Below are 8,323 nucleotides of genomic sequence, written 5' to 3' on the forward strand. Positions count from 1 at the left end.
CAGAACCACCCGCTGTACATAAGAGAATCACAGTGCAGTGAGAGGAATGCATTCAGTCAAGGAGAGATAACCGAGGAGGAAGATGGAAGATAGAGAGGTTAATAAAATATAAATCAGTACATCTTCCATTTTGTTCTTCTTTATTGGACGTTGTAAGGACTGGTCTTCAGTCAAAGGGGCCCCTCCTGATGTTATTTCACTGTGTGTGTGTGTCTGTGTCTGTGTGTGTCTGTGGGGGAGTACATCCTTCTGGAAATGTCCCCCGTGAGAGGTCAGACAACAATCTACAGTTTGTTCCTTTCATGAAGGACTGGTCTTTGATTTAGGAAACTGCTTAAACTTGTCAACAGAAAGTATTTTTGGGGGGAGGGACAGAAAACAGTATTTGTCCAGGCGGTACACTTGGTAGTTCTTTATTAAGTAATACATTACACAATGTCAACATAGAAATGGTGTGTGGTCATCACTACAACAAAGTACTGTGTTCCAAATTGCATCCGACTATCTATACAGTGTACAACTTTAGGCCAGGATGCATAGGCCTCTGGTCTGAAGTAGTGCACTGCACAGGGAATAGGGTGCCATTGGGAACGCAGACTGAACCGTACCAATAGTTTCTTCCCCAGCCACGACACCTACAGTATATAAAGTATTTTCTGACACAATAAAATGATGATCCCAATAGACATCATGAAGAGAATTCACCCCAAAAAGACCATTTCAAAAAAAAATACAAAAACAACTAATTAATCATTAAAAAAAGCACCTCTTTTCTGGCGTATTGGACTGTCTAGGAGCACAAGAGTATTGCTGAAAAATACTTTCTACAGATAAATACAAAGTTTGGAAGAGGGCAGATTCACCTCAGCAGTGAAGAATAGGCCAACATGGTACAGTAGTCCAGTCTATGAATGGCACAGTTCTGTATCGGACTCTACGCACTTGAGAACGATGAAGAGACACACACGTACTGTATATACACAGGAGAGAGATACCGTATATACACAGGAGAGAGAGAGAGACGTACTGTATATACAGGAGAGAGACATTCTGTATATACAAGAGAGAGACATTCTGTATATACAAGAGAGAGACATTCTGTATATACAAGAGAGAGACATTCTGTATATACAAGAGAGAGACATTCTGTATATACAAGAGAGAGACATTCTGTATATACAAGAGAGAGACATTCTGTATATACAAGAGAGAGACATTCTGTATATACAAGAGAGAGACATTCTGTATATACAAGAGAGAGGCTGTATAGCCTGTATCCTCACAACCTGCCTGGCACTCTATTCCCTGTGGACACTATTCCCCCTGGTCAGCAGTAGTGCACTATGAAGGGAATAGGGTGCCATCTGGGACACTCAGAGATGGAATGATTTTCTGAGGACACGGACATCATTCCACTGTGACTGGTTTGTCACAAAGGTTGGTTTCTGCACGCTCAGTTTATAATCTAGTGGTTTCCTCCTCTTATCAGAAGTAGTGCACTATGAACAGAATAGAGGTGCCACCTGGGACACAGCCTATGAGCCCTTTTCCCATCCAAGCCACTGTGTTAGGATAAGGATGAAGTAGTGCACTATGAACAGAATAGAGGTGCCATCTGGGACACAGCCTATGAGCCCTTTTCCCATCCAAGCCACTGTGTTAGGATAAGGATGAAGTAGTGCACTATGAACAGAATAGAGGTGCCACCTGGGACACAGCCTATGAGCCCTTTTCCCATCCAAGCCACTGTGTTAGGATAAGGATGAAGTAGTGCACTATGAACAGAATAGAGGTGCCATCTGGGACACAGCCTATGAGCCCTTTTCCCATCCAAGCCACTGTGTTAGGATAAGGATGAAGTAGTGCACTATGAACAGAATAGAGGTGCCATCTGGGACACAGCCTATGAGCCCTTTTCCCATCCAAGCCACTGTGTTAGGATAAGGATGAAGTAGTGCACTATGAACAGAATAGAGGTGCCATCTGGGACACAGCCTATGAGCCCTTTTCCCATCCAAGCCACTGTGTTAGGATAAGGATGAAGTAGTGCACTATGAACAGAATAGAGGTGCCATCTGGGACACAGCCTATGAGCCCTTTTCCCATCCAAGCCACTGTGTTAGGATAAGGATGAAGTAGTGCACTATGAACAGAATAGAGGTGCCATCTGGGACACAGCCTATGAGCCCTTTTCCCATCCAAGCCACTGTGTTAGGATAAGGATGAAGTAGTGCACTATGAACAGAATAGAGGTGCCATCTGGGACACAGCCTATGAGCCCTTTTCCCATCCAAGCCACTGTGTTAGGATAAGGATGAAGTAGTGCACTATGAACAGAATAGAGGTGACATCTGGGACACAGCCAATGAGCCCTTTCCCATCCAAGCCACTGTTAGGATAAGGATGATCAGGTTTCATACCTGGTACATTCTGGTGTCATCCTATAAGCACCGTTATATTGACAATTTGGCATGAAAAAGAATGTTGTCTCTAGCTCCTCTCTCATCTCTCTCTGCCCCCCTCCATATCGGTGCCCCTCCTCTCTCCACAACAAACATCATTTCCCCTCACAGCAGAGTGTTCCCGGTGGTACGGTCTCTTCGCTGGTATGAATACGTTTCCACCTACTTCCTGCGTGATCATCCTGTTTTCAAAAGGCCACTTGGTGGCATGAACAATGTGTTCGTGTTTGTGCATACATACTGCCTGCTGGGCCTAGCCTAGTGCCTGTTCCCTCCACAGCTGGAGCTCTGCATACACAGCAGCAGGACAGGGTCATGTTCATTAGGGCACACTGTTTCAAGATGTTTTACAACAGAAAAGGAAAACAAGTATTATTGCCACAAGGACTTGAATTACAGGATACGTGTCACATGCCTTCCTGCTTGGCTCCAGGGTGCTGATTCTATTGGCTGTAAAGGCACAGGGCGGGTCCAGGGTGTGTGTCTTGTTAGATGGCTGGATCCCAGGTGATCCACCCATGGGAGAGTGGCATACCGGTCCTATTGTTCACAGCTCTCTGTACAGCTGCCATGGGAATGTGAGCAGGTCTGACCTCATGGAGTCACAGCTCTGTGAGAGAGGAGGTATGGAGGACAAATGACTTCTGTTCCTGATACACGGATTACTTCTTCACTGTGTTAGGAATGTTGATTACATAATGTACATTACACATTTAGTCTTTATTCATTCATGTTGATTAATGTGTTATAGTTTGCCGTGAAACATTGTATACCTGTCTGGTTAGTGCCAACTTGCTCTGTAATATCATAACATGAAATTACTCATTTTGTCTTAGATGATGCATTAACACACAGTGTAAAACAGCCGCTATGTTCCAATGTTCACATTAGCATACCCTTTAGAACGCATGGCCAGGTAGGATCCTAGTGTGGACACTGGGACACAGCTGGTGTTCAGAACGCATGGCCAGGTAGGATCCTAGTGTGGACACTGGGACACAGCTGGTGTTCAGAACGCATGGCCAGGTAGGATCCTAGTGTGGACACTTGGACACAGCTTGTGTTCAGAACACATGGCCAGGTTAAATTATCCTAGTGTGGACACTGGGACACAGCTGGTGTTCAGAACACATGGCCAGGTTAAATTATCCTAGTGTGGACACTGGGACACAGCTGGTGTTCAGAACGCATGGCTAGGTATGATCCTAGTGTGGACACTGGGACACAGCTGGTGTTCAGAACACATGGCCAGGTAGGATCCTAGTGTGGACACTGGGACACAGCTGGTGTTCAGAACACATGGCCAGGTAGGATCCTAGTGTGGACACTGGGACACAGCTGGTGTTCAGAACACATAGCCAGGTATGATCCTAGTGTGGACACTGGGACACAGCTGGTGTTCAGAACACATAGCCAGGTATGATCCTAGTGTGGACACTGGGACACAGCTGGTGTTCAGAACACATAGCCAGGTATGATCCTAGTGTGGACACTGGGACACAGCTGGTGTTCAGAACACATAGCCAGGTATGATCCTAGTGTGGACACTGGGACACAGCTGGTTTTCAGAACACATAGCCAGGTATGATCCTAGTGTGGACACTGTTTTGGCATCCTTATTACTTACAGACAAACATGCGGATGCACATTCCACACATGGCACAGACGTTGGCAATCTGAAGAGCCCGCCCACACTCTCCACTCATCACGCAGTTCCTGGTCTTCAGACAGCACGTCTTACAGCCGCTGTCCCCCCCGTGCTTCGTGTCCCCCTCTCCTTCCCCCTCAGACCCGCTGAAGCAGCAGCCCATGTCTGGCTGGCTGTCGGGTGACTGCTGAAAGAGAGGAGGGAAAAGTTTCATAAATGTGTTGATATCAAATCAATATAGTGATTTGCCAATGTTTTCAGCTGTCTGGTCACTGCCGAGAGAGTGAAGGGGGGCTCTACCTGAAGACATGGACTAAACCACATCTAGTGACATCACAGAGGGACCCTCTACCTGAAGACATGGACTAAACCACATCTAGTGACATCACAGAGGGACCCTCTACCTGAAGACATGGACCAAACCACATCTAGTGACATCACAGAGGGACCCTCTACCTGAAGACATGGACTAAACCACATCTAGTGACATCACAGAGGGACCCTCTACCTGAAGACATGGACCAAACCACATCTAGTGACATCACAGAGGGACCCTCTACCTGAAGACATGGACTAAACCACATCTAGTGACATCACAGAGGGACCCTCTACCTGAAGACATGGACTAAACCACACCAGAGACACACCCACATACTCAGCACCACAATCAACAGAGTTCCCCTCCGTGGAATTGAACCCTATACTAACCCTTATTAGGCACAGCATGATGGAGTCATTTACCATGGTAGATATAAGTTCATTTTATTATGGTTACCAGTTCTGATTTGCTGCTAGATCTAGCTACACAGTCATCCTTTCATCAAATACCTGTTTATATCTAAAACTAGGGCACCGTTTTTGGAATTAGGAGCTGAAGCCACCAGAGAACTTTCTAATTTAAATAAATGGGGTAAACATCCTGATTGGCTGCCTGTGCTGTTTAAACATCCCGATTGGCTGCCTGTGCTGTTTAAACATCCCGATTGACTGCCCGTGCGGTTTAAAACCACAGCTGTTAATTACATTTTACCACATATTTTGTTGCCTTGAACGTAGGTGGGGAGATAACTTGGTAGAAGAAGAAGGAAGCGTTGCTAAGGATACAAGAGATATTTGTAGAGGGAAGGTGCCCTTCAGTAAAAGGGTTAAATAGTCAAAAACAATGAGGACCAAAGCACTTCATATAATGAAAAATACTCTGTTATGAACAATGAGTCTGTGTTGAAGACGACAGTGAAGAACTGTACAAGGCTGAGGCACAGTGAAAGTGTTAATTAAAGCAAAAAACAAGAGAATTGTATAGTATTGTTATTTCAACGTCACCTTTCACCGCTTCAACAGGGTCGACTCCCACTCCTATATCAAAAAATATCCTTTATATCAAAAATATAAAACACTTGTAACTTTCTCTTAAAGTAAAGTACAGTTGATTGTCTTCTAAGTATTGTCTTATTCCCAGAGCAGCTCTTGGTGTGTGTGGAGAATCATCCTTCCTGAAGTGTCTCTGGACACAGTGAAACTGAGGTAACACCTCTCAGAGGTAGATGCCAGACAGGATGGGTGTGTATTCAGGTTTTTCTTCTTTGTCCCAGCCAAACGCACCACCCAATAACACATACCAGTTTAATTCAGTGGGGGCTGGTGAGGGAAGGATAGTTCATAATTATGGCTGGAATCAAACCATATGTTTAATACTGTTTCATTTGTACCATTCCCTCCTTTACTATGAGCCCATCCTCCATTACAGCCTTTACTATGAGCCCATCCCCCCTCATGTAAAATGGCCACCGGTGATTCACAGCAGCAAATATTTCACATTTGACACCAAGGTGAGTGAGTGGTTTATAAGCTGCTGTCACTGAGGTTGAGGGACTGGTGGCACTGATGAACACCTGGTGGAAACCTGGAAGGCATGCTGCTAAAGGACAGTCTAGAACAGGGCAGAGCTGCAAAAGGACAGTCTAGAACAGGGCTGCTAAAGGACAGTCTAGAACAGGGCAGAGCTGCAAAAGGACAGTCTAGAACAGGGCTGCTAAAGGACAGTCTAGAACAGGGCTGCTAAAGGACAGTCTAGAACAGGGCTGCTAAAGGACAGTCTAGAACAGGGCTGCTAAAGGACAGTCTAGAACAGGGCTGCTAAAGGACAGTCTAGAACAGGGCTGCTAAAGGACAGTCTAGAACAGGGCTGCTAAAGAACAGTCTAGAACAGGGCTGCTAAAGGACAGTCTAGAACAGGGCTGCTAAAGGACAGTCTAGAACAGGGCTGCTAAAGGACAGTCTAGAACAGGGCTGCTAAAGGACAGTCTAGAACAGGGCAGCTAAAGGAGAGTCAAGAACAGGGCAGGGCTGCTAAAGGAGAGTCAAGAACAGGGCAGGGCTGCTAAAGGAGAGTCTAGAACAGGGCAGGGCAGAACAGAACAGCAATGAGGCAGGCAAGCCTGGTCCTGGTGCACTGCATTTACATTACATTTAAGTAATTTAGCAGACGCTCTTATCCAGAGCGACTTACAAATTGGTGCATTCACCTTATGACATCCAGTGGAACAGCCACTTTACAATAGTGCATCTAAATCTTTTAAGGGGGGTGAGAAGGATTACTTTATCCTATCCTAGGTATACCTTAAAGAGGTGGGGTTTCAGGTGTCTCCGGAAGGTGGTGATTGACTCCGCTGTCCTGGCGTCGTGAGGGAGTTTGTTCCACCATTGGGGGGCCAGAGCAGCGAACAGTTTTGACTGGGCTGAGCGGGAACTGTACTTCCTCAGTGGTAGGGAGGCGAGCAGGCCAGAGGTGGATGAACGCAGTGCCCTTGTTTGGGTGTAGGGCCTGATCAGAGCCTGGAGGTACTGAGGTGCCGTTCCCCTCACAGCTCCGTAGGCAAGCACCATGGTCTTGTAGCGGATGCGAGCTTCAACTGGAAGCCAATGGAGAGAGCGGAGGAGCGGGGTGACGTGAGAGAACTTGGGAAGGTTGAACACCAGACGGGCTGCGGCATTCTGGATGAGTTGTAGGGGTTTAATGGCACAGGCAGGGAGCCCAGCCAACAGCGAGTTGCAGTAATCCAGACGGGAGATGACAAGTGCCTGGATTAGGACCTGCGCCGCTTCCTGTGTGAGGCAGGGTCGTACTCTGCGGATGTTGTAGAGCATGAACCTACAGGAACGGGCCACCGCCTTGATGTTAGTTGAGAACGACAGGGTGTTGTCCAGGATCACGCCAAGGTTCTTAGCGCTCTGGGAGGAGGACACAATGGAGTTGTCAACCGTGATGGCGAAATCATGGAACGGGCAGTCCTTCCCCGGGAGGAAGAGCAGCTCCGTCTTGCCGAGGTTCAGCTTGAGGTGGTGATCCGTCATCCACACTGATATGTCTGCCAGACATGCAGAGATGCGATTCGCCACCTGCAGGCACTTCATGTTTTTGGTTCAACTGACCTGGAAGACCAGGTGTGTTGAATTTAGTCAATCGCTGAACTGATTAATTAGCTCAGTTGGGATACCTGACTGGAACAACATTCTGGAGTACCTGAGGCACTCCAGGAACAGGGTTGCCTTCCCCTGGTATTGAAGGTTGGCTCCCAAGTGGTGCAGCGGTCTAAGGCACTGCATCTCAGTGCTAGAGGCATCAGTACAGACCATGGTTCAATTCCAGGCTGTATCACAACCGGCAGTGATTGGGAGTTCCATAGGGCAGCGCACAATTGGCCCAGCATCGTCCGGGTTAGGGTTTTTGCCAGGGTAGACAGTCATTGTATATAACAATTTGTTCTTAACTGACTTGACTAGTTAAATAAGTAACAATTATATGGGCTACCACAGTTGTGTGTCAACAAGGACAGAGGATGAGCTGGAGTACAGTTTAAAGGGGTAGGTAATAAATTAATGGCTCATCAACATTACTAGCAGTTCCAGCTTGCAGATAGCAGTTCAGATGATGGTAGTGTTAAGGGGAAGCAGGACATTTTCTACCAACCTTTACTTAGCGATACTTCCTCAATTCCCAACTTGGAAAGCCACAGCTGTCTTCTAAACTGCCATGGCAAATAGCAGGTGGAATGTTGACATGTATAAATATATTCCTTCAGGTGAGTGTGTTTAAGGCTAGGCTCCACCACTGATTGCCTTCAGGTGAGTGTGTTTAAGGTCAGGCTCCACCACTGATTGCCTTCAGGTGAGTGTGTTTAAGACCAGTCTGCACCACTGATTGCCTTCAGGT

At 46.7% G+C, this 8,323-nt stretch overlaps 1 long non-coding RNA gene across 2 annotated transcripts; it reads right to left on the reverse strand.

Moving 5' to 3' along the window:
* Positions 1 to 397: 397 nt before the first annotated feature.
* Positions 398 to 5,609, reverse strand: LOC135564760 (uncharacterized). 2 transcript variants are annotated; one of them, XR_010461263.1, is made up of 3 exons: positions 5,434 to 5,609; positions 4,090 to 4,294; positions 398 to 3,072 (listed from the first exon to the last, which is right to left on the reverse strand). It is a non-coding gene; the product is annotated as an uncharacterized LOC135564760 (long non-coding RNA). The 2 variants fall into 2 exon arrangements; XR_010461262.1 differs by having other exon boundaries at positions 4,090 to 4,297.
* Between the last annotated feature and the right edge of the window lie 2,714 nt (positions 5,610 to 8,323).

This window comes from Oncorhynchus nerka, linkage group LG26 (assembly GCF_034236695.1).
Source record: "Oncorhynchus nerka isolate Pitt River linkage group LG26, Oner_Uvic_2.0, whole genome shotgun sequence".
Taxonomy (NCBI): domain Eukaryota; kingdom Metazoa; phylum Chordata; class Actinopteri; order Salmoniformes; family Salmonidae; genus Oncorhynchus; species Oncorhynchus nerka.